This window comes from Ovis canadensis, chromosome 3 (assembly GCF_042477335.2).
Source record: "Ovis canadensis isolate MfBH-ARS-UI-01 breed Bighorn chromosome 3, ARS-UI_OviCan_v2, whole genome shotgun sequence".
Taxonomy (NCBI): Eukaryota; Metazoa; Chordata; class Mammalia; order Artiodactyla; family Bovidae; genus Ovis; species Ovis canadensis.
In genome coordinates this window covers 199,511,999-199,537,493 of record NC_091247.1, presented here as the reverse complement: position 1 = coordinate 199,537,493, position 25,495 = coordinate 199,511,999, and the positions used below count along the sequence as shown (strand labels likewise).

At 42.5% G+C, this 25,495-nt stretch overlaps 1 protein-coding gene across 11 annotated transcripts in view; it reads right to left on the bottom strand.

Annotated features, from left to right (window-relative positions):
- The window catches only part of ABCC9 (ATP binding cassette subfamily C member 9), a 169,192-nt gene extending 165,068 nt beyond the window's left edge, over positions 1-4,124 (bottom strand). For 6 of the 11 annotated variants that reach the window (XM_069585551.1, XM_069585550.1, XM_069585555.1 and 3 more), the window contains exons 1-2: positions 2,950-4,124; positions 2,481-2,596 (exon numbers count right to left, since the gene is read on the bottom strand). The gene's annotated coding sequence lies outside the window, so the exon portion shown is untranslated. The remainder of the gene's footprint in view (positions 1-2,480; positions 2,597-2,949) is intronic. The other 5 variants (XM_069585552.1, XM_069585557.1, XM_069585558.1 and 2 more) reach the window with 3 other exon arrangements.
- Positions 4,125-25,495: the final 21,371 nt, after the last annotated feature.

The window sequence follows — 25,495 nt, the reverse complement described above, 5'->3', positions numbered from 1 at the left end:
TCAAGATCAGCTTATACACTTGCCAAATCCTTACCAACTGTTAAGATTCTAAGCTTAATAAGAGAATCAAAAGGACTTGAGCTTTTTAAACTATCAATAAAATGGAAATTCTGAGTTTTATAATTATATGTTAGATATTTCTGATAAAAATAGAGGGAACAGAAACTGAAAAAAAAATGGCTTGTAATGAAATTTTTAAGACTATTTCCTTTACTTAATAGAAATGATAAAAGGAAACTTTAAGCTCACTTAATTGAAAGGCACGCATAAACTGTTTCCTAGAACTAACTGGGAAATTCTTTTTGCCTTTTTTTTTCTTTGCTTACTTTTTTTTTTTTTTTTCTCATTGCATGTGCATGCTCAGTCTTGTCTGACTCTTGTGGCCCCATGAACTGTAGCCCGCCAGGCTCCTCTATTCATGGGATTTCCCAGGCGAGAATACCAGAATAGGTTGCCATTTCCTTCTCCAGGGGATCTTCCTGACCCAAGAACTGAATCTCCTGCATCTCCTGCACTGCAAGTGGATTCTTTACCTCTTGAGCCATTGGGGTTTCCCAGTTTTCTTAAACTAGTTTTAAAATGTTATTGAAAGTTATAGCATTTCAGTGCTATATTCAATGCTAAAACTTGATATTTCATCGTGATCATTAAGGCAGCTGCTAAAATATAATTTGAATTTGCAAAAAACATATATATATGTATATATATATACTTAATTAGCTATAAGTACTGCCTGCTGGTTATCTAATCAATCCTGAAACCTACCAATTAAGTAACCTTTGGATAAATCTGTGTAACTGTGGAAAGAAAATATCAGAGAAGCACAATAACCTGAAAAAGTCCAAGAACATTTTTAGCCATGCACTTGATGTCTGGGACTTCAGGCATGAATTAAGTATAAAAATATTTATTGATGCTGACCATGCAACTTGGGCACCAGGAATTCAACAGTGCACATGGCAGAAACAGTCCCCATGGTCTTAGGCTGTATAAATCAGACTAGACAAAACCCAGTATAATGTAAAAGTTATGATTCAAAAAACCTGGGAAATACATAATGACATAATCTCACTAAAGTGCATATGGGTAGAGTAAAAACTTTAGAATGCTGTTTTCCTTCTGCCATAATCTTAAACCTCACATTTCCCCTTGGCTCCCAATCTGCTCACTGTCTCTTACTGCATCTCTCCTTTTGCTTTTTCTTCTGGCTCTTCTTTCATCTTCTTCCCCTTGCCCCTTAGTCCCCTCCTCCAGACACCTAGCCTGCATGTGGCACACTTTTAACAGCCAACTCTTCTTACAACTCAACATGAATAAAGACAGGGAAAAAGTAAACTTATTGTAGACCTGTTCACGTTATTTGTGTTCACCTGAGGCATTTTATTAAATCAGGATTTTTAAACTAATCTTTATATCTCAAACTATCATTCAGGGTTTCCCTCCTGGAACCCAGGTTAAGTTGGGGATACTTTGGGAAGGTATAAATTGCTGCTCTCCCCAGATAAATGCCCTGACGTGACACCCGACAGCCCCGCCCCTTCCAGCTTTCTAGTTCAGCCAACACTGACAGGCCCCAGCATCAAAGAGGAGAGAGAGGGAGGCAGGCCAGAGAAGAAGACAGGCCATTTTTCTCCCCATAAACATAAATCCACAGAAAGACGTTCAAGTGTTTATGACAGTCGATAGGATTGGAGAATTTGACCCAGCAAACTTGAAACACAAACATCAAAAGTGAAACTCTGGTTACAGGAATGGTCTGTAGAACAGATCTTTCTACAGGTCTTGATGACCAAACTCATGATTTCATGGAGACTACCCTCAGGGTTCTTGTGCCTTGAGATGCACCTTATAAAGTTTCACACCCTCAGGACTGAAAACATTTGGATTCAGTCAATGAATATAAAATAAAGTGAAAACTAGCACTCTTCACTGTTCACCCAGAAAACAGTATCAGCTCTGATGGAAGAGTAATCACAGAGAATTTAACAAGCTAGTGACCCCTGAAGAAAGCACACTAAATGCAATATAAAAGCTTTCATTCTCACACACAAAAAAACTCATCCTTTACTTATTCAGAGATTAGCCAAATCACACTGTGAGACAGAAACACGATATTTTAAAGAACTTATTCAGGGCTTTATCATCATCTCGGGTATACTCAGGATCGGATCACTCAGGAAAACCAATGTATTTAATAATAAGTTATTTGAAGTTATTCAGTCCATGGTTTATAAAACATGAATTAAAAGATATTGGTCTATTTATCTATGAACTACAGAACCAAGCAGGAAATCATCAGCAAAAAAGGACAGACATCTGATTTAGTGTCTGATCTCAACGCACCCATCAAAGTTCTGTTGCACAGCAAAGGAAATGTTGGAACTACTTAAGCAGATGAGATTCCTTACACAGACACTCCAGTGGCCTTTATTAAAAAAAAAAAAATCCCAATCTGTAGAAATAAAGCAACAAGTAGATACCTTGGGTAATCGCTTGACGCTGCTTCAAACCCCCACTGGTGCACTTGCTTTACCTTCAAAATACCAGCTTCCTACTCTGTCTTTAAGTATAAATTTCAAAGCCGGACACAGAACTCCTACAAAGCAAAGAGGGACAGAAATTAAGCAGAAAGTTACTTCGTGAACAAGACGGGAAACATCTAAAAGGGAAAACAAAACAAAACACAATTGTATTAACTCTTTGCACTTTATCCACTTGGTTTAAGCAGGAGCCGGCCAGAGTTTTCAAAGTACAGCTGGAAACCTGATCCCCACGCCCTCTCTTCCCCAGGGCTGGGGCCCGGTCCCTTCAATCCTAGAAATAGAGACGGCGAAGCGCTGTGAGAGCGCGCGGGAGCCTTCCTCTTGCGGTTAGATCAAAATCGACTACTGAGGGTTATCCTTGAAACTCTTGAAATGAGATTTATGAAAAAGACACGGACTCACTCACCCCGAAGCCAGCGCTTTCCTTCCCCTGGCCGAAGCGCGCCGGGCGCCGAGCAGATTATTTTTAGGGCGGTGGGTGATCAGCTGCTGCCTCCTATCGAGTTTCTGGATTGCACACACTGCTCTGGGCTGGGGCGGACGCGGCCACTCCGAGGCAGGAAACTGAGCAGAAGCCCCGAGCGCAACGCCTGGGACTGGAGACCCTCCCCACCCCCGCTCGGCCCAGCCGTCCGCGCCCGAACCACAAACTTGGGGCGCGCCTGACAAGGACTTTAAGAGTGATGTGCGCCCCTCTGCAACTCATTAGACACCGAAACTTACAATCTACGATTCCGTTATCCCCAGATAACGGGGGTGGGGGGAATGACTAACCTTAGTATACCCAAAGTCATTTGCACTTGTAATTTCCCCACCCCCTAGGCTCTGCTTGCGCCCTTTTAGCAACCACGTAAGGAAGCGGATTTGGGGGTTTCACTATTTCGCTTCCTGAGCTGATCGGGAAAATGAAGGGCTCACTTCACCCGGAGCAGCCGGCTGCCAGGCTGGATTCGTGCTGTGCGAATGTCTCACCTTGCAAAGCAGGCTCCGGCTGAATAATTAGGCAAACAGTGTTCTGTGCCCGGCATCGCGCTCCCAAAAGGGAACCCTTAACCCTCGCCCCCCGAAACTGGGGCTTTTTCTTCCTACCACTGTTTTACAGACAGTCACTCTCACTCTTGCCCCCCTCCCTCACTCAGAGAGATCGCAAAGTCTCAAGGCGATCACGTGTTTAAAATACACTCACCCCACAAGATCTAACACCCCCCCCCTTCTTGATGCAAGCGGTAAACTTCGTCCCAGGCAATCATTGTAATTAACACTCTCTCTTATCAGGGGTCATCGCGCTATCAACTAAAAATAACCATTGTTTTTGTCAACTGTTTCGATCTGATAAAGGATGGTCAGCCCGGGGTGGGAGGTGGCGGGGGAAGGGGGATCGGGTGCGGGGGAGGGAGCTGAGGCCTCCAGGGCTTGGTGCGCGACCCCCGAGGGGCACAGCTCCAGGGCTGCGGGCAGCCGGAGCTGGTCCCCAGACCCGAACCCCAAAACCTGGCGACCGCTCCGACTCAGGAGCAGAGCGTCCTCTTTCCTGCCAGCCCCGGGCTTTCCCCCCGGGCACCTCCCGCTCGGAAGGTCCTTGCGTCCCCTAGTGAGGCCTGGCCTCCGCCAGAGATTGAATCTGGAAGCCGCGGCCGCTATGGGTCTACGAGGACTCGAGGGGCGGCGCCCGGGAGGGTTCTAGAGACTCCGGGCCCGCGGACTTTGAAAGCTTGGCTAGCACAGCCTGAAGCTGTTAGCCCAGACTCAGGCGCAAGGAGAGAGCGTGATTCCAGGATGGGATCCGGGGAGTGTGGCTGGAACCCAGGGATCCGGTGAACAAGCCGCTAGGGGAACCAGAGGCTCCCAGCGCATCTAGGGAGAGCGAATTGGAATTGAGGGTGCAGATAGTCCCAAGAGACAGACTCTGAGTGTGACCACACAAAATCTAGTTGACTATATATATAGAGAGAGATAGCAAGGAGATCAAACAAGTCAATCCTAAAGGAAATCAACCCTGAATACTCATTGAAGGGACCGATGCTGAAGCTCCAGTACTTTGGCCGCTTGAAGCAAAGAGCCAACTCATTAGAAAAGATCCTGACGCTGGGAAAGATTGAAGGCAAAAGAAGAGGGAGACGGAGAATGAGTTGTTGGATAACATTACTGATTCAATGCACATTAATATGGACAAATTTCAGAAGTTAGTGAAGTACAGGGAGGTCTGGTGTGTTGTAGTCCATGGGATTGCAAAGTGTCGGACACGACTTAGCGACTAAACAACAAATATATATATATATATATATATATATATATATATATATATGTATATATATATATACGCATGCTAACGCTAAGATACTCCAGTCGTGTCCAACTCTTTTGGGACTCCATGGACTGTAGACCACCAGGTTCCTCTGTCCATGGGATTCTCCCAGTAAGAATATTGGAGTGGGTTGCCATGCCCTCCTTTAGGGGATTTTCCCTACCCAGGGATCGAACCCACATCTCTTATGTCTCCTGTATTAGCAGGTAGGTTCTTTGGAGAAGGAAATAGCAACCCACTCCAGTATTCTTGCCTGGAAAATCCTATGGACAGAGGAGCCTGGTAGGCTACAATCCATGGGGTCTCAAAGAGTTGGACACGACTAAGCGACTTCACTTACTTTCTTTCTTTCCTTACTGGACTGTGAAGAAGGCTGAGCACTGAAGAATTGAGGCTTTTGAACTGTGGTGTTGGAGAAGACTCTTGAGAGTCCCTTGGACTGCAAGGAGGTCCAACCAGTCCATTCTAAAGGAGATCAGTCCTGGGTGTTCTTTGGAAGGAATGATGCTAAAGCTGAAACTCCAGTACTTTGGCCACCTCATGCGAAGAGTTGACTCATTGGAAAAGACTCTGAGCCTGGGAGGGATTGGGGACAGGAGGAGAAGGGGAAGACAGAGGATGAGATGGCTGGATGGCATCACTGACTCAATGGATGTGAGTGTGAGTGAACTCCGGGAGTTGGTGATGGACAGGAAGGCCTGGTGTGCTGTGATTCATGGGGTTGCAGAGTCGGACACGACTGAGCGACTGAACTGAACTAAACTGAGTGCCACCTGGGAAGCCCTTCCCCATCTCACTGCTGCTGCCGCCTTAATTCATGATCTTCATGTCTCTCTAAGACTATTTTGATGCTGCAAACTGGTGGTTCTGTGGCTGAACTGTCCTCCTCCCCCTTTCTACCACATTTTCCAGACTTATCTTTGTAAAGATCTAAACATGGCCTTCCTTCCCAATCTCTCAAAGTGTGTTCCACTAATGACCTGCGCCAGAATTCGAAAGCATCAGTTCTTTGGTGCTCAGGCTTCTTTATGGTCCAGCTCTCACATCCATACATGACTACTAGAAAACCCATAACTTTGACTCTACAGGACTTTGTCACCAAAGTGATGTCTCTGCTTTTTAATACTCTGTCTAGGTTTCTAAATCAAAAGCCATAAGAAAAGTGAATTCTTTGGGTCAGAAACTAATCACTAGTTTCAGTGGAAATATTATTTCCAGAAGACTGCTGGCCTCTCACAGTTTTGGTAGCCTACAACTCAGTAGGCAACTTACACTGCTGTGTCTGCTTCAGTAACACTTACCAGGGCTTGTTTCTTATGCTTCTCCAGCTTTCCATACTTACTCGCCAAGCTTTTCCTTAGAGTCATCCTCAAAATTTAAGGGAAGTGAATGTATACCTTCATAGACCTGGCAGTTTAATCCAAAGAGGTCCCCCATAGAGTCAAAATTTCTTATCGTCTTATATTGCAACTTAAAAATGTATACAAATTTTGCATTTTATCCTGTAATCCCCACCACCACCAAGAGCCATATCCATTTTCTAAATCAGTTGTTATTGTTCAGTCACAAAGTGTTGTCCAATTCTTTGCAGTCCCATGGAGTGCAGCACAGCAGGCACCTCTGTCCTACACTATCTCCCAGAGTTTGCTCAAACTTATGTCCATTGAGACAATGATGCTACCCGAACGTCTAATCCTCTGTCGCCCCTTCTCCTCCTGCCTTCAGTCTTTCCCAGCATCAGGGTCTTTTCCAGAGTCAGCTCTTCTAGTCAGGTGGCCAAAGTACTGGAGCTTTAGCTTCAGGATTAGTCCTTCAGAATATTCAGGACTGATTTCCTTTAGGATTGACTGGTTTGATTTCCTTGCAGTCCAAGGGACTCTGAAGAGTCTTCTCCAGTACCACAATTTAAAGGCATCAATTCTTTGACACAGCCTTCTTTATGGTCCAACTCTCACATCCGTGCATGACTACTGGAAAAACCAAAGAACTTTGTATACAAGCCGATGTCTCTGCTTTCTAAATCAGTATTGCCCAGCAAACAACATTCTGCCTGAATGCAAATACTTGTTGAATGACTAAGTAATATATCCAAATTGACATTAATGGGGTGGTGGGTAGGGGGGAGTAAGTGTATCTTCAAGCAAAATCCATGCCTTAAGAATATGTTCCATGATTGCTCTGTGGTGTCAAGTGTTGAACGCGCATATCCCCATTTCAGAAACAAGGCGGTAAAATGGCCTACAGCTAATTGTTTACCAGGATAACTTCCAGAAAATATTTCTAGTAATTTTTTTTTTGGCCATGCTGCATGGTGCATGTAGGATATCAGCTCCCCCAACCAGGGATGAAACCCATGCCCCCTATGTGGAAGCTCGGAGTTTTAACCAGTAGATCGCCCAGGATGTCCCCAGAAAATACTTCTAAAAACGTAACAATGCTGAGTCATCGTACCAAAATACCACTTTTAGGCTATAGTAGTTACAATTTAACTTTCATTTTCATTTCCTTATTCAGTTCACCATGGAATAATGAAATTACTATTTAAACTGTCAAATCCACACTTTCCATTGCCCAGGTGGTTTGTTAGTGCCTCTCTTTTTTCTGCCAATTGTCAGCGCTTTCCCTGTCCAGTCTTTTCGAAGTAGAAAGCTGAAAAAAATCATCTTCATAACTTAGAGAAGAGTAGAAAGTATTGGGAAATAATAAAATTATACAGATAATTTGACTAGAGAAGGAGCCTGAGGGGGACAATAGAAAATCTCTCTGAGCTGCCTTGGAAGGCACAAAAATTCACTCCTTTATTCATGAGAAGTAACAACAGTACAGGTAATTTGAGCAATTGCTATGTGTCAGGCAATATGCTAAGCATCTTATTCTTAGCTTGAGGTTGAGTAGTAAGCAACCTCACTACTATTGTATCAGCTGAGTATTTCACAACCCCTTATCTATTGAAGAAATGAATGAAAAGATAATAAATGTATTTCTTGCCACTCCCACCAGCAACTTATTGGTACTAGGAATATAGCTAGGATTTGACTAGCACAGAGAACACTGCAGAGTAGAAATAAGTAAATAAGCAAATGTAACATGCTCACTTCACAATTCCATAAGGGTTAGACTTAATTTTGGAGGGCTGTACGGGAAACCAAGATACTAGACAGAAAACTTGTCTCCATATCTTTAGGACTTGATAAAATCTAAACTTTTTTCTATTAGAGTCAACTACAGGCGTAATCAAAATGTGAACTCTGGTGGCTCAGGCAGTAAAGAATCCACCTGCAATGTGGGAGACCTGGGTTCAGTCCCTGGGTTGGGAAGATCCCTTGGAGGAGGGCATGACAACCCACTCCAGGATTCTGGCCTGGAAAATCTCATGGACAGAGGAGGCTGGTGGGCTATAGTCCATGAGGTCGCAAAGAGTCAGACATGACTGAGTGACTAAGCACAGTAGGCACAATCAAAACGTAAACTTTCTGTAGTATATTCCTTCTCTTTCCCCAAACTCGCCCCACCTCCCAATTCTCTCTTAAATTACTCCAATAACTCAGATTTAAAGCACTGGTGGGATCTTGCATCCTCATAAAGTTATTAAATCACTTAAGTTAGGCTTAGCAATGACTTTCCTGACTTTTTCCCTTTCTTTCTGCCTCCTTTGTATCTTAGAGTTTCATTAGTTACTATATCAACCACTCAAGGGTTAAGATTTAATTATGGTCTCTCTCACCCTAAAGCATTTTACACATGCATTGTATATTAATCTTCCTACAGGGCATCTTCAATTATAGAATAACCACACTCCTAAATCTCTCATGACTCGCTCTGTCATTTAAGGTCCTTACAAAGCTTGCCTCATCCTCCCTGACCCCTTGTTTTCCAACCAAACTCTACTACACATAGCTCCAGTACACCGCCTGCTCTGACCACCTCAATATCCTTACATTTACTTATCCAACTGCCAGATGATCTCTTTGATCCTTTTCCCTCTTTGACTTCTAACCTGCTTTCCAAACGCCTGTTTATTTTGGATCACTCCACTGTGGATCAAGCACAGTGACTGCCGCATCAGTTCAGTTCAGTTTAGTCGCTCAGTTTTGTCTGAATCTTTGCGACCCCATGAATCGCAGCACACCAGGCCTCCCTGTCCATCACCAACTCCCGGAGTTCACTCAGCCTCACGTCCATCGAGTCCGTGATGCCATCCAGCCATTTCATCCTCCTGCCCCCAATCCTTCCCAGCATCAAAGCCTTTTCCAATGAGTCAACCCTTCGCATGAGGTGGCCAAAGTATTGGAGCTTCAGCTTTAGCATCATTCCTTCCAAAGAACACCCAGGACTGATGTCCTTTAAAATGGACTGGTTGGATCTCCTTGCAGTCCAAGGGACTCTCAAGAGTCTTCTCCAACACCACAGTTCAAAAGCATCAATTCTTCGGCGCTCAGCCTTCTTCACAGTCCAACTCTCACATCCATACATGACCACAGGAAAAACCATAGCCTTGACTAGATGGACCTTAGTCGGCAAAGTAATGTCTCTGGTTTTGAATATGCTATCCAGGTTGGTCATAACTTCTCTTCCACGGAGTAAGTGTCTTTTAATTTCATGGCTGCAATCACCATCTGCAGTGATTTTGGAGCCCCCAAAAATAAAGTCTGACACTATTTCCACTGTTTCCCCGTCTATTTCCCATGAAGTGATGGGACTAGATGTCATGATCTTCGTTTTCTGAATGTTGAGCTTTAAGCCAACTTTTTCACTCTCCTCTTTCACTTTCATCAAGAGGCTTTTTAGTTCCTCTTCACTTTCTGCCATAAGGGTGGTGTCGTCTGCATATCTGAGGTGATTGATATTTCTCCCGGCAATCTTGGTTCCAGCTTGTGTTTCTTCCAGTCCAGCATTTCTCATGAGGTACTCTGCATAGAAGTTAAATAAGCAGGGTGACAATATACAGCCTTGATGTACTCCTTTTATTTGGAACTAGTCTGTTGTTCCATGTCCAGTTCTAACTGTTGCTTCCTGACCTGCATACAGATTTCTCAAGAGGCAGGTCAGGTGGTCTGGTATTCCCATCTCTTGAAGAATTTTCCATAGTTTATTGTGATCCACACAGTCAAAAGCTTTGGATAGTCAATAAAGCAGAAATAGATGTTTTACTGGAACTCTCTTGCTTTTTCCATGATCCAGAGGATGTTGGCAATTTGATCTCTGGTTCCTCTGCCTTTTCTAAAACCAACTTGAACATCAGGAAGTTCATGGTTCATGTATTGCTGAAGCCTGGCATGGAGAATTTTGAGCATTGCTTTACTAGCATGTGAGATGAGTACAATTGTGTGGTAGTTTGAGCATTCTTTGGCATTGCCTTTCTTAAAGATTGGAATGAAAACTGACCTTTTCCAATCCTGTGGCCACTGCTGAGTTTTCCAAATTTGCTGGCATATTGAGTGCAGCACTTTCACAGCACCATCTTTCAGGATTTGAAACAGCTCAACTGGAATTCCATCACCTCCACTAGCTTTGTTCATAGTGATGCTTTCTAAGGCCCACTTGACTTCACATTCCAGGATGTCTGGCTCTAGATGAGTCATCACACCATCGTGATTATCTGGATCGTGAAGATAGTAGATGTGAAATTGATTGCCATAGCCCTTTCTCTCTATAACTGCAGTCATGACACCACTTCAATGTGGCTTTTGCAGTGTCCCCCCAACCCCCTCCACACACACACAGCATGGGCTCTGCTATCATTTAGATCACTCCTCCCCAGATCAAGCTGGCCTCAAGGCAGCAGTCTTTGTGTTCCCTGCTACTTCCCTTCTCCCTTCAATTGCAAAGTGTAAATGATCCAGAAGACAAATGAGAAAAGGCCAATGGACTCTAATCAAACATTTGTTTTTTATAGGCACACCTGGTTTTATTGTGCTTTGCCTTATTGCACTTCGCAGGTGTTATGTTTTTTACGAATTGACGGTTTGTGGCAACCCTGCACTGTAGGATGATGGTTAGCATTTTTTCCCCCATTTTAATCCATATTTTATTTTTCCCTATTCCCATCACATCTATAGGTACCAAAAGCAGTCAACTGTACAAGATTAATTTAATGGGAAACAAACTTTTGTTTACAAAAGAACGTGCTGATTCACAGAAGGAAACATTGCTCTTACTTGGGTCTCAATCTAGAATCCTCAAATTCTAGTAAGTCAGCTTTTTAATGTGTTAATTTGGATGGTTAGTATTTTTTAACAATAAAGTATCTTTAAAATTTTTTTGAAGTATAGTTTATTTACAATGTTGTGCTATCAACAAGTGTAAATTGTCTGTGTATACATATATATGTGTATACATATATGTATATACATATGTGTATGTGTGTATATGTGTGTGTGTGCATGTGTGTGAATATATATATATACACTTTCTAAGATTCTTTTCCCTTATGTGCATTTATGCTCAGTCACTCAGTTGTGTGTGATTCTTTGTGATCCCATGAGTCTAGTTCCCTATACTATACAGCAGGTCCTTGTTGGTTATCTATCTTATAGATAGTTTGTACATGTCAATTGCAACCTCCTAATTTATCCTTTCTCCTTTGGTAACCATAAGCTTATTTTCTATGTCTGTGACTCCCTTTACGTTTTGTAAATAAGTTAATTTGTACCTTTTTTTTTTTTTATTGCTCCCACTACCTCATAGCAAGCTTCATGGACAGCTTGATACTCTCTTGTCCTAAAGTCTTTTTAAAATGAGAGCAGAGATTTAAGAGGGAAGAATTACAGAGGTTAAGAGCTGTGTTCTCAGAGAGTTATCAGTGAGGACTCTTGCAGGTAAGAGCCCAACAGAATTTTGAACCCAGTGTGTTGTTTATAAAACGATGAGCTTTGTTCTGAATCATGCTATAGTTGTTTAAGAGTTGAGCAGTAGAAACCAGAGAACCATCTTCCCAGAGATGGTTTGTAGGAATAAAGGCTATTCATAATGTTTATACAAAAGTAAAAGCATGAGTAAGACCTATATCTCCATAACTATGTCTTGCAAATCTGGAAATACAGACTCAGATGCGTGCATGTAATACTGAATATTCACAAACTCCTACTGAGGACGCGAATACAGATGAACTTCCTTAGGAAATACTATAAAAGGATACAAGGTTAGAGTCCAAAAAAAAAAAAATCAAATGTTGTTCCTGGAATAGCAGATCACAGAGGCTAATCTGGGAAACAGATCCTGAGGGCATTTAATAAAGTCAGATAAGCACTAAAATTACGTTGGCCCAGTCACGTAATAAAGATTTTGTATTCTTTTGCAAACGTGAATCATTTAGAGAGTGCATTTCCCTTTTTAAATGATTCATTTAGGGGGAGCAAAAAAGATATCTGTCTTAAGCCAAAAGAACAGTCCAATTCATTAGAGCTTGATGAAAATGAAGTTCTGAAAATCCACAGTTGATGTGCTTGGTTCCACCAGCACTCAGACCATTCACTTCTTGAAATGAAGAGAATTAAGACTTAGATTAATTTATTCTGTCAATAAATATTTACTGATGGTCTACTATGTGTCTCACATGTGGCAGGAGAAAATGTCATTACATAAGATAGACATGCCTTTTGTCTTTCTGGAAGTTTAAGTCTAGCAAGGAAGAATGGAGAAGGCAATGGCACCCCACTCCAGTGCTCTTGCCTGAAAAATCCCATGGATGGAAGAGCCTGGTAAGCTGCAGTCCATGGGGTCGCTCAGAGTCAGACACAACTGAGCGATTTCACTTTCACTTTTCACTTTCATGCATTGGAGAAGGAAATGGCAACCCACTCCAGTGTTCTTGCCTGAAGAATCCCAGGTACGGGGGAGCCTGGTGAGCTGCCATCTATGGGGTCGCACAGAGTTGGACACGACTGAAGAGACTTAGCAGCAGCAGCAGCAGCAGCAAGGAAGAAAGCCATTAAATAAGAAGAAACATTGTTAAAGATAAAATTGTCATAAGTGCTGCAAACGCAACATACAAAGTATGATGACAGCTTATTATTGCCAGACCAGACCTAGCCAGGGGAGTTTTCCCATGGAAACGACATTTCAGCTGCAGCATGGAAAATGAGAAGGAGTAAGTCAGGCACAGTGTAAGAGAGGAAGAGAGGTCAGGGAGGATAATCATGTTGTAAGTCAGGAGAATATGTGCAACTGCTATATTTAAAATGGATAACCAACAAGGACCTACTTTATAGCAGTGGGAACTCTGCTCAATATTCTGTAAAAACTTAAACAGGGAAAGAATTTAAAAACAGAATAGATGTATATGTATAGTTGAACCACTTTGTTGTATACCTGAACTAACACAACGTTGTCAATCAAATATACTCCAATATAAAATAATTTAAAAAAACACACACACATCTGTGTCTCTTTCCCTGTTTGGGAATGCATGTAAGAATTAAAGATTTTAAAATTTAAAAAATAAAAAACTAAAATTAAAAAAAAACACACACACACACAAAAACAAACCTGGAGAATATGTGCAAAGTCCCCGTGGTGGAAGGGACTGCATGCCTTTGAGGCACTAACAGAAGGCCAGTGGCTAAAGTGTGGTAAGGGCAAAGAAGGGTCAGAGATGACAGAAGGGCAAGGCCTGGGAAGGTCATAAGAAAGATCTTGAATTTTATTCTAATCTCCGTAGGAAATCAACCAGCAGATGGACATTTAAATGATTTCTTCTTTTTTTCCCTATTTTTATATAAACCCATATAGAGATCTTTTGTGCTCATCTACTTTCTTGTGTTGAATTATTTTTTCTATACATTACTAAGAATAAGCTTACTGATTTAAGTGGTAGAAATATCTTCATTTCTTATGCTATATTTTCATATATTTAATATAGCATATATATTTAATATATATATAGTTGGTGTTGTTCAGTCATGTCCAGCTCTTTGTGACTCCATGAATTGTAGTCCACGATGGTCCCTTGGAGTGCAAGGAGATCCAACCAATCCATCCTAAAGGAGATCAGTCCTGGGTGTTCATTGGAAGGACTGATGTTGAAGCTGAAACTCCAATACTTTGGCCACCTGATGTGGAGAGCTGACTCATTTGGAAAGACCTTGATGCTGGGAAAGATTGAGGGCAGGAGGAGAAGCGAATGACAGAGGATGAAACGGTTGGATGGCATCACCAATTCAATGGACATGGGTTTGGTTGGACTCCGGGAGTTGGTGATGGACAGGGAGACCTGGCATGCTGCAGTTCATGGGGTCGCAAAGAGTCGGACACGACTGAGCGACTGGACTGAACTGAACTGAGGCTCCTCTGTCCATGGGCTTTTCCAGGCAAAAATACTGGAGTGAATTGCCATTTCCTTCTCCAGGGTATTTTCCCAGAGATCGAACTTGTGTCTCCTGCATTGGCAGGTGCGTTCTTTACCACTGAGCCATCACGGAAGTTTTATATATATTTCTTTGGGGGAGAACTGTCCCAAGTATGTCTGGAGTCTCTAGGCTCTGTGGTCTTAGATCTTAAGCAAGACTTTCATTTTAATGTTCTATTATACATTTTCTGTCTTCTTAGTGTTGTATAAAGAAGACTGAAAAGTCTAGAAGGAACAGTTCAACCTTTTGGGGTATTTTTACACAAGATTAAAATAAGATAAAGTAAAAGTCCTTGGCAAAGTGTAAAACACCATAAAATCATGTTAGTATTATTTAGTGTTTATTTATTATAAATATTCATTACATTGAAAAGATCCCTTCTCAAAACATAATATAGGAATACGTAAACATACTTCAACCAGGTTCAGTTTGTTTGGGACTTTTCTGTATTTAGTATCTAGTCAAGACTTCATGGTTTTAAACTTGGTAAGGAAAGTGAAAAGCAAAAAAGAAAAACTAACTTCACTTGAAACATTTTCCATATTTCTCCTCTCTCTATCTCTCTCTCAATTTTTTGTTTCTATGGAAAAACATCAGGGAAAATATTTCAATTAATTATTTTAAAAGACAAAGAAGAAGCTAAATGGAGTGAGAGCTTTCTTTTGAAATGCAATAAATAACCCAAAGGGCAAAATTCACATCTGAAATCCAGCCTATTAATTATAAAGACTAAGAGCTAATTCCTCTCCACATTGGAAAACAAAACAATAACTTAGTCAAAGGATAGGAGGACAGTGAGAGCTACCCTTCCAGCTTTCTATAAAGCTGATACTGAGATGAATTGTGTGTGTGAATGATTTATTAACAAGTATAATACCTTAAAAGGAAACAGAAGGCAGTAGGATTTTGCCGGGGGGTGCTGTCAGGTCCTGTCACAGATATGGCAAAACTCTGCCCGACCATTGAGGCTCTCTGGAGCAATGACTGTCCAAAGCTAAGCCCTTATACCACCTTGTAGCATCACTTTGCTCCATCACTGGCTGGAGGGGCACTCTGAGAACCTGACCTCTGTTCAAACACTAAGGTACATCCCAAGGGAGCCAATTGCTGGAGACCATCAGCTCCTACACTCCTTGTGGCTAGGCAGCAGACCATTTGGAAGGGAGACTGGAGCAGCACACTTCAGCGTCTACACAGATGCACAGAAGAGCAACAGAGCTTGGAAGACTAGCAAAGAGAAAGCAGAGATCATTCTTAAGATCATCACCTGTATTTCCTGAATCACAGCAGTCTGGATCCAAGAACAAGATTACAAAAACAAACTTCTTTTTAAAGAAAAAGCTGTCTGTAATCCTACTCAGCATTGATGACGCTGACACTCATGTCCGACTCTTTGTGACCCCATGGACTGTAGCCCATTAGGCTCCTCTGTCCATGGGATTCTCCAGGCAAGAATACTGGAGTGGGTGGCCATTTCCTCCTCCAGGGGGTCTTCGCCAGCCAGGGATCGAACCCTCATCTCTTACGTCTCCTGCATTGGCAGGTGGATTCTTTACCATTAGCACCACCTGAGGAGTCCATCTGTAATCCTACTTACCCTTCAATAAATCTATTCTCCAAAAGATCTTCCTAAATAAATTTAAGAATATCCAGTGGGTGTCTTGCTGCTAAGCTGCTGCTAAGTCGCTTCAGTCGTGTCCGACTCTGTGTGACCCCATAGATGGCAGCCCACCAGGCTCCCCCATCCCTGGGATTCTCCAGGCAAGAACACTGGAGTGGATTGCCATTTCCTTCTCCAATGCATGAAAGTGAACATGATGACATGATGTCATTCTAATAACATTCTGTTGACTGCCATGCTGGAACCTACTGTTTTTCTTAACTCCCAGTACAGGTCCAAGAGAATGTGTCTAATTACACCTAAGTTAAGAAGGGCAGCTATGCCATTTTTACCCATGGACAGCATGACTATCCAGATACTGCTCCACAGGAAGTATCCCTGATGATGCCAAGTTGCCCAAGACCAAGAATTCTGATCTCGAGCCAGGAATTCTGATGTCTTATGTGCAGGAGTGTGTGCGTGCTAAGTTCCTTCAGTCATGCCTGACTCTTTTGCAACTCCATGGACTGTAGCCCACCAGGTTCCTCTGTCCATGGGATTCTCCCAGCAAGAATACTGGAGTGGGTTGCCATGCCCTCCTCCAGGGGATTTTCCTGACCCAGGGATCAAACCTGTGTCTCCTGCGACTCCTGCATTGCAGGCAGGTCCTTTATGCTGAGTCACCAGAAGCTATATGCAGGAGCAGAGGGCACTAAAACCAGCCCTTTACCATCATCCATATCATCACTGCAGCCATTGCTAACACTGCTAACATTCTATCACGGTGCCACCAGCGTCTCCACTTCCAGTACAGCTTTTTGAGACCTTGCTTCCTTTTTCATTGCAGCTCCCTTGCTCTGAGGCTGAGGAAGACTGGGCTGATTGATCATCTAAGTGCCAAATGCAAACACACTCCCTTCTGATAGTGACATTAGATTTTGACCAGAGTCTGTGTTCATTTTCACTCTTATCTTAGGAGGTTTTTGTGTTTTCTTTTTTTTTCTTAGTACGAAAAACAACTCCTGGTTATGCGGTGCACACCTAATCTCCCAGCCTTATGCAGCTATTCTTACACGTTAGGATGCAAGCTGAGATTCTCAGGGCATTTGCTTAAGAGTTTTCTCTAGTTATTAGAGAATGAAAAATTGCTAAAGCATACTTTGCCAACAAAGGTCCGTCTAGTCAAGGCTATGGTTTTTCCAGTGGTCATGTATGGATATGAGAGTTGGACTATAAAGAAAGCTGAGCGCTCAAGAATTGATGCTTTTGAACTGTGGTGTTGGAGAAGACTCTTGAGAGTCCCTTGGTCTGCAAGGAGATCCAACCAGTTCATCCTAAAGGAGGTCAGTCCTGTGTTCTTTGGAAGGAATGATTCTGAAGCTGAAACTCCAATACTTTGGTCACCTCATGCGAAGACCTGACTCATTTGAAAAGACCCTGATGTTGGGAAAGATTGAGAGCAGGAGGAGCAGGGAACGACAGAAGATGAGATGGTTGGATGGCATCACCGACTTGATGGACATGGGTTTGGGTGGACTCTGGGAGTTGGTGATGGACAGGGAGGCCTGGTGTGCTGTGGTTCATTGGGTCATAAAGAGTCAGACACAACTGTGTGACTGAACTGAACTGAATTTCTATAAGGGGGTTTCCCTGGTGGTTCAGAGAGTAAAGAATATGCCTGCAATCCAGGAGACACAGATTTGTCCCCAGGTCAGGAAGATCCCCTGGAGGAGGGCATGGCAACCCCCTCCAGTAATTTTGCCTGGAGAATCCCGTGGAGAGAGGAGCCTGGCGGGCTACAGTCCATGGGATTGCAAAAGAGCTGGACGGGGCAGAACATGCATGCAATCGCTGTAAGAAATTGAAGACAACTATCATCTATGGCGTAAACAGAATTACTCTCAACAAATCCTTTTTCAGTCTTTATAAAAAGTCAGAAAAACTTCCAGCCAGAATGGTAGGTCCATACCGCCAGGATAGTGACAAGTCTGTTTGCCAAGCTGGGCAGAATCATGAGTAACCCTCCTCATAAATAGTCTTAAGCTTCTATTTGACTTTTCTATGTGTTACACTAATACAAGCTGGAATGTTTTCAGCCCAACTACTTGCATTTGAGGAAATCAAAATAATGCTTAATATTTTGAAACCATAGCTGAAGAGGTCAGGTGCACTTGAATCATTTGTTAAAATATTTTCTTTCTGGAAACCTAAATGCTTCTCACACAGCTTTCCCTGGACTGTTACCTTATAAGACAATGTTAGGAGGGGCAAAACTAGAAGAGATAATATTATGTCAGTACTTTTAAGAAAGTGCTAAAGGAAAAAAATCAGAATTCAAGACTTCAGTCTCATTTCCTGTCATACAGTCAACAAATGGGGATTTTTCAGTTTCTTTGAGATAAAATGAAAGTTGAGAAAAGTTGCATTTCAGTTGTTTCTCCAGCCAGCTTGGAAACATATTATTTTTTAGGAAAAAAGAGTATAAAAGAGAGACTTTTAAAACCAATTGTTTTCATGCTACAGAAATAGGCCATAGAGCACACAAATGCATTCACCTCCCCTTCTGGTTGTAGTGGTGACGTGTCCTTCCTGTTTATCCTTCTCAGGAATATCAACTTTTCCACATTTCAGTTCCTGGAACTCTTTGGTCTCTATTTCCTCCCTCCAGCTTTTCTCCATCACTGAACTTAACAGTTAGGACCCATCTAGGGTTCGTTCAGGACTCCTAGCGTCCATACTGAGACTAGCAGGGCAAGAATCTTACTGCCAGTTTGAATTTGAAGTTCTTTCCAAATAAAACTTGTCTGAAAGAAAAGAGACAGAAGATCCAAAATTGAAGGATTAAATAAGCTGAAAAACCAAAGGAGACATGAAAAGAGCCCTTACATGGACACAGCCCCAAGTCTCTATCCAGACTAGAGAGCAAACATGTTTGGCCATCGACACTCAGTTTCCTTTATTCCATAGAGTGAAAAACAGGAGCTCATTACTATGGTGCTAATGGCATTTAATGTTCTTTGGTTACAGTGACTCCCAGCCAAATGAATATTAAAAAAACCCTTGGAGCTCCAGTGACATCCACTATCATTTAAATACAGGGCAAATTAGCCAAAGGATCATACACACTTCAGGACTTGGCACTTAATTCAAAGAACAGTTAATGCCACAAGTATGTGTTCATTAAAACGCTGAGCATAACTGAAACTTTTGGTTAAGCCAAGAACATTCAAGTAAAAGGACTAAACTCAGAAAAGAGAAAGGATCTGTAGTCAAAACAGTAACAGATTCAGTTTGATCAGAGTGCAGGTTGGGGATGGTGTGGGGAATGAAAAGAGGAAGAAAAGATGAAAAATAAATGAGTTAGATCCAAATCCAGGAGAACTTTCAATGGCAGATTAGAAAATACATTGTTTCATCATGAAATGATTAGAGATTTTTTTCTTTTTTCTGGTTTATCATGTTCTTTATTTAGGAGTCAGCGTTTCATTAAAAAAATCATGATACTGACTTACATTCTAGGGACTGTGATGTTTCTGTATTCTTTAGGTAAAAGAGATTCTTAAACAATTAAAAGACATGATTAAAATGATGTTTTAGGTAGATTAAACAGATAGTACCAGCATGTTGCTGCTGCTGCTGCTGCTAAGTCGCTTCAGTCGTGTCCGACTCTGTGCAACCCCATAGATGGCAGCCCACCAGGCTCCCCCGTCCCTGGGATTCTCCAGGCAAGAACACTGGAGTGGGTTGCCATTTCCTTCTCCAATGCATGAAAATGAAAAGTCAAAGTGAAGTCGCTCAGTTGTGTCCAACTCTTAGCGACCTCATGGACTGCAGCCTACCAGGCTCCTCCGTCCATGGGATTTTCCGGGCAATAGTACTGGAGTGGGGTGCCATTGCCTTCCCCCATCTGCATGTTAGACGATGGAAAAGAGACCTGTTAGAGGCAGAAACATCTACCAGCTGTGAGACTGGCTTGGTTTTCACAGACCAGAAATGAATAAGATGGGCTGAGAGGGAAGGACTCAGAAGGGTAGACTTGACATACTTGGGAGCTAAGTGAGAAAAAAGTAAAAGCAGTCTCAGGTTTTAGACCTAAATTTCTGAGATAGAGCTATTAACAGAGCAATGTGTATTTCAAAGAATCCAATTACTCTGAGTTAATGAGAAAGTGAAGCTATTTAGTAACAGATGTGGAGAGGAAAGTACCAAGACACTTTTATCTTCAACTCATTTTTAACCTAGTGACTGAAAATAGCACTGAGTTCTTTTTCTGTGCAAGGATCTATGCCTTTACTGCTAGTACGCACCTGGTGTTATCCTTTCACATGTGTGCGTGCCTGCTCAGTCATTCAGTTGTGTCCAGCTCTTTGTGACCCCATGGACTACAACCTGCCAGGCTCCTGTGTCCATGGGATTTCTCAGGCAAGAATACTGGAGTGGGTTGCCATTTCCTGCTCTAGGGATCTTCGCCACCCAGGGATTAAATTTGTTTCCCCTGCATTGGCAGGCAAATTCTTTACCAATGAGCCACCTGAGAAGCCCTATCCTTTCACAGATACATATTTAAATGTTTCTTGTGGCCTCAAATGTGGACTATTAACCAAATAGTGTTTGTTTCCTTAAAGTAGATGTTTTCTGAGCCACTTAGTCATTTTTGGGAAAATATTTATCAAAGACTGTTTATTTGGTCCAGGTTATAGAGATAAAAAAATGCAGTATAGACCCTCAAGGAGGGTGTAATATAGTCTTTTATTTATTTATTTAAATTGAAATGTAATTGATTTATAGTGTTGTGTTAGTTCTAAGTGTACAGCAAAGTGATTCAGCTTTATATATGTGTGTATTATTTCCCTTATAGATTATTACAAAGTATTGAGTATAGTTCCCTACATTTTATTCTTATAATGATAAGAGGCAAAAGTTACAGTGAGACTTCTCAATTCTATAAGATGGTAGACAAATTTTACATGAAAAATATTCCACACCACAGTCTGCTAGAAACTCTAGACTTAAAAGATTGATGCATAGCTAAGCTCTCCCAAAAGAAAAGGAAGTATCTGAATGTCAAAATCAAAGACTTGTTAAGTGTACAGAATTCCCTGGTGGTCCAGTGGCTAAGACTCCATGCTGCCAATGTGGGGCTCTTGGGGGTTCAATCCCTGGTTAGGGGACTGATCCCATTGCAACAACTAATAGTTTGCATGTTGCAATTAGCGATTCCGTGTGCCACAACTAAGACCTGGTACAGTCAAGTAGATAAATAAAAATAAATATGTAAACCAGTAATTCAGGTGTCCAGATGTAATTTTTTTAAAAAGTGGTGTAGAAGTTGACAGTTTATATTGAGTTTATACCTAAGAGTGATATGGGAGGAATGTTGGAAAGAGTGTGGTTAGACCAGCTAACACCTGGATTGAATTGTAATCCTTGCAGAGAGTAGAAGATTAGGGTTTGGAACTGAAATCTTGCTTAAAAGCCTTTCCTGCAGATGTGCCCTTAATGTAAAGAAGGAAGAAAAAAATGGCTCAACTGCCCAGGGAACTGACTTTGCAAACTCAGCTTGGCTGGTACTCAGGGCAAAAACAAGACTTACATGATAATTCAGTTTCCTGAGCCTTCACTTTTCAGAATAGAAACCTACATGATATCCCCAAGCTGAGAAGCGAACATAAATATTGGTCCTCAGCTAGTCATGCTCTCAAGTGCCTGGCAGAATCTAATGCAAAATTACCCCATGGAGACACCGCAGTGGACTATGTCAATGTGTGTGCTTCACCCAGATCCCCCAGACCCAATTTTGACTGTTCCTTGGGGTGGGGGACTCCCTCTTTGGTGCGCTTTCCCATCCAGCCCCTTCTGGATCTCCTTTTTCAGAGACCTGCCCTCCAATACACATCCCCACCCTATGTTTTTTACAGTATCTCACCTCAGTTGGTACACCTCTGTGGTGTAGGCTTTAAACTCCAGAGTCCCTTGCAGGATCATCCTGAGATCACACCCTTGCTCCCATTCCTCCTCTTCTCTGTCCTGTTTTCCCCCGCATGCCCTTGCCAGTTTCCCTGGAACACTTCCTCAATAAGCATGGCCACTGGATTCTCATCTCAAGTGTCTGGTTTGAGAGAACATGACTCCCGTGGAATTCTGTCAAAAAAACAAACAAGCACCTCTAAAGACAAGCACTCTAGAAAAAGAATGATAAAATATGCAAGGCAAAAACTCTGAGACAGTCTGCAAAAACATAACAGAAGTATTAGTGCTACTCAGGACTTTGTGTAATAGAAAAACAAGTTGACAGACTATATAAATTATCCAGGATACAGATGGAGAGAACTAAAAATGGAAAGGATGACAGAGTTTAAGAAAGACAGAGGAATGATGAGAATGTTTGCCACAGGGATAGTAGCAGCTCCTCAGACGAGAAGAGAGGGCTGTGGAGGGGCAGGATCTATTGAAAGAAATATTGTCAGAGTGGCTTACAGAAGTCATGGGAGATCGGAAACAACCCAATTCCTCCGTAGGATGAATAAAAAGTCAATGGGCCTCAAAGAGACATTTCACAACACAAGAGCAGAGAGAACATCTTAAAAGTAACCAGATGGGAAAGACAGATTATCCAAAGATAAACAATAATTAGACCACCAGAGCATATAATCCACAGCTGTGAGAGAGGCCAGAAGACAGCAGTAGAATGCCTTCAAAGTGGAAACTAAACTAAACTAAGTTGAATTATCACTAAAGAAGGAGAAAATAAAGACATTTCAGCTAGCGACTGCAAGTTCTTCTAAGTGTACTCCAGACCAGGATCTCCAAAGCCTTGTCTCCTTGTCTGACCCCACTTCCTACTGTTCTTCCTCTGGCTCCCTGGGCTTCTTTGTCTCCCTCAAACATGCTAAGCTCCTTCTTCCTGGAGGACTTTTGCACTCCCTCTTTCCTCTGTCTGGAACACTTTGCCCTTGCATTCCCAAAGTATCCATTACATACATGTTTGCATCAAACAAATGTTTACTGAGACTCAGTTATGCTTCTGGAACTGTCCTAGGCACTGGGGCAAAAAGTCTTTGCTGCCACTGAGTGTTTGTCCTAGCAGCTGACATCTTTGATCTTTCAGGAAGTCTCTTCTGATCACCAATCTAAAGTTCAATGTTATTCAGTGTTTTGTCTTCCTATTTATTGTCTCTTCCCACGTATGTGCCACTTTTTGAGATGAGGGACCTGTCTGTCTTGTTCATCACTCTACTTCAAGGGCAGAATGCTGCCTGAAGCAATTATGTGTTGAGGAAATAGTTGTTAAAAGAATGAATGTAAAGAGTGAAAATGAATGTTGAGTGAAAATGGATGCGTGGACACAGCAGTTGGGTGGGATGAATTGGGAGAGTGGGATTCACATTCATGCTCTGCCATGTGTAAAACAGATGGCTGGTGAGAGCCCGCTGTGTAGCACAGCGAGCTCAGCTTGGTGCTCTGGGGTGACCTGGATGGATGGGATGAGGGTCGGGTGGGGGGGGAAGTCCAAGAGGCAGGCGATGTGTATATGTGTATAGCTGATTCACTTGGCTAAATAGGAGAAACTGACACACCATAGTAAAGTGACTATACCCCACAGTAAAAAATGAATGATGAAGAAATGAATTCATCGGTGGTTACACTTATATTTGAAGGAACAAAAGAAGTTGTCTACAGCAAAGGTGTGTGTGTGTGTGTGTGTGTGTGTGTGTGTGTATCTGTCTGTGTTTGTGTCTGTAAACAGGAAAAAAAAACCATATAAAGATAAGAGAATGGATTTTATGGTAGAAGAATAAGTGGTTAGACAGGCAGGCTGGGATCAGAACTAGTCTGTGTGCCACACAAAGGAATTAACATTTCATCTTGTAAATCTTGTGTGTGATTGGCCATTTGTTTCAACACAAGATGGTAATTTTAAATCCATGCTTTGAGATTTGATTATAGAAAGTAAAGAATGTTTCTCTTTTGTTTAAACAAACAAGCTCTTTGGTTACAATTTATTTTTATGAACTAGACTTTAATTAACATAATGTTTTACGACTGCATAACTATATAATTGCTAAAAGAGCATTTTATTAGCAACAACTTTAAAGCATGTTTTATTTAAACATAAACATTAAAAGAGGTGTACATCAAGCACTGATAACTCCATTATGTACAAACTTGGAATTTATTTTCTCCTGACTGGGGTCAACTTCATGAGCCCACTTGTGTCTGGATGGTGAACTTGTTTGAAGCCCATGAACCACTGCCCCATGCTGACTCTGTCCTTCCTGATGAATTCAACTCTGCCCACTGAGCTTCGTCCTCTGATGTTAGGAAACGTGTCCCGTAGGGCTATACATCACCTTCTCATGACTGCCTTCTCCACCTCCCTGATTTTCTCTCCCCATCTCCCATCCTGTTTCTCTCCTTGGACTTCGGCTGCTGATGTCATACTCTGGTTTGGCCCCAGGAATTGGAGCTCCTGAGCAAAGACAAAGTCACAGTGAGGTCATTTCAGAGGAAGGAGAGACAGTCAATCAGATTAGGTCAGATGTCAGTTGTCTCCACTGATATGGGGCCTCCATAGAAGTGGCATCTGGGATTTTCTTAGCCAATGCGCATCTCTCCAAGGCCCTCACCAGTGGTGCACAAGCTCTTCTGCTGAACCACAGTCTAAGTGGCTCCTGTCCCTCCGCTCAGGTTTGGGCTCCTGCAGGTGGAACCCTGAGCACTGGCTTCCATGCTGTCTGGGAACAGGGATAAGGTGGCCCTCACGCCTCCCTTTCATGGCACCTTATGACACTTGACACTCTCCTGCCCTGCCAGCCTCCTACTCCAGTGAACCCTTCATCAGTGTGTTTCCTGTCTTCAGAAATCTTCAGATGAAAAGTGAACAACATCCCCCAGTTTTTAGAAGCCTCTAAATGCAGCTTTAACTGCCGGGTGCTTCACCTTTTGGCTGCCAGGTGCAGCGGCCAGTTGGTAAAGCGCTGGTCCGGTAAACCAGCGACTGTGGGTTTCAACCCTGTCCGTGCCGGTTCTTGAGGTTGGGTTTGGTAATGCGGGCCTTGGCATCTCCATGTGTACTACCTGTTTCCTCTGCAGTGAGGCATTTGGCCTTCCCTGGTGGCTCAGATGGTAAAGAATCCACCTGCAATGCAGGAGACCTGGGTTTGACCCCTGGGTCAGGAAGATCCTCTGAAGAAGAGCATGGCAATCCACTCCAGTATTATGGCCTGGAGAATTCCAAGGACAGAGGAACCTGGCGGGCTACAGCCCATGAGGGCACAACGAGTTGGACATAACTAACTGACACTTTCACTTTTTTCAACTTTCAGAATATGCAAGTCTAGTGCCTCTTCCAGTTTGGGGATTGGGATTAGCTTTATGCTTCAGGAACTATGTTCTTCAGGAAGGTGGTCACTTTTCTATCCCCTCACCCAAGGTTCTGTGAGAACCCACCACTTTGCAAACCCAATGGTAGAATAATATGGGATTATGGAGTAGGGGACATTCTTTGTGCTCAAGATGTGAGCTCATAATATCTTTTGATCTCCGTTATGAGTTTAGGAAGTCCCACATACCAGTCAGTAATGCCACAGGATTACTGGAAAGGATCTAAGTTAGTATATCATATCCTCATGTCCGTGTTAGCACATTCATAAGACAAAAGCACCAAAAGAAAGTGACATCAACACCACTGGAATGGTCA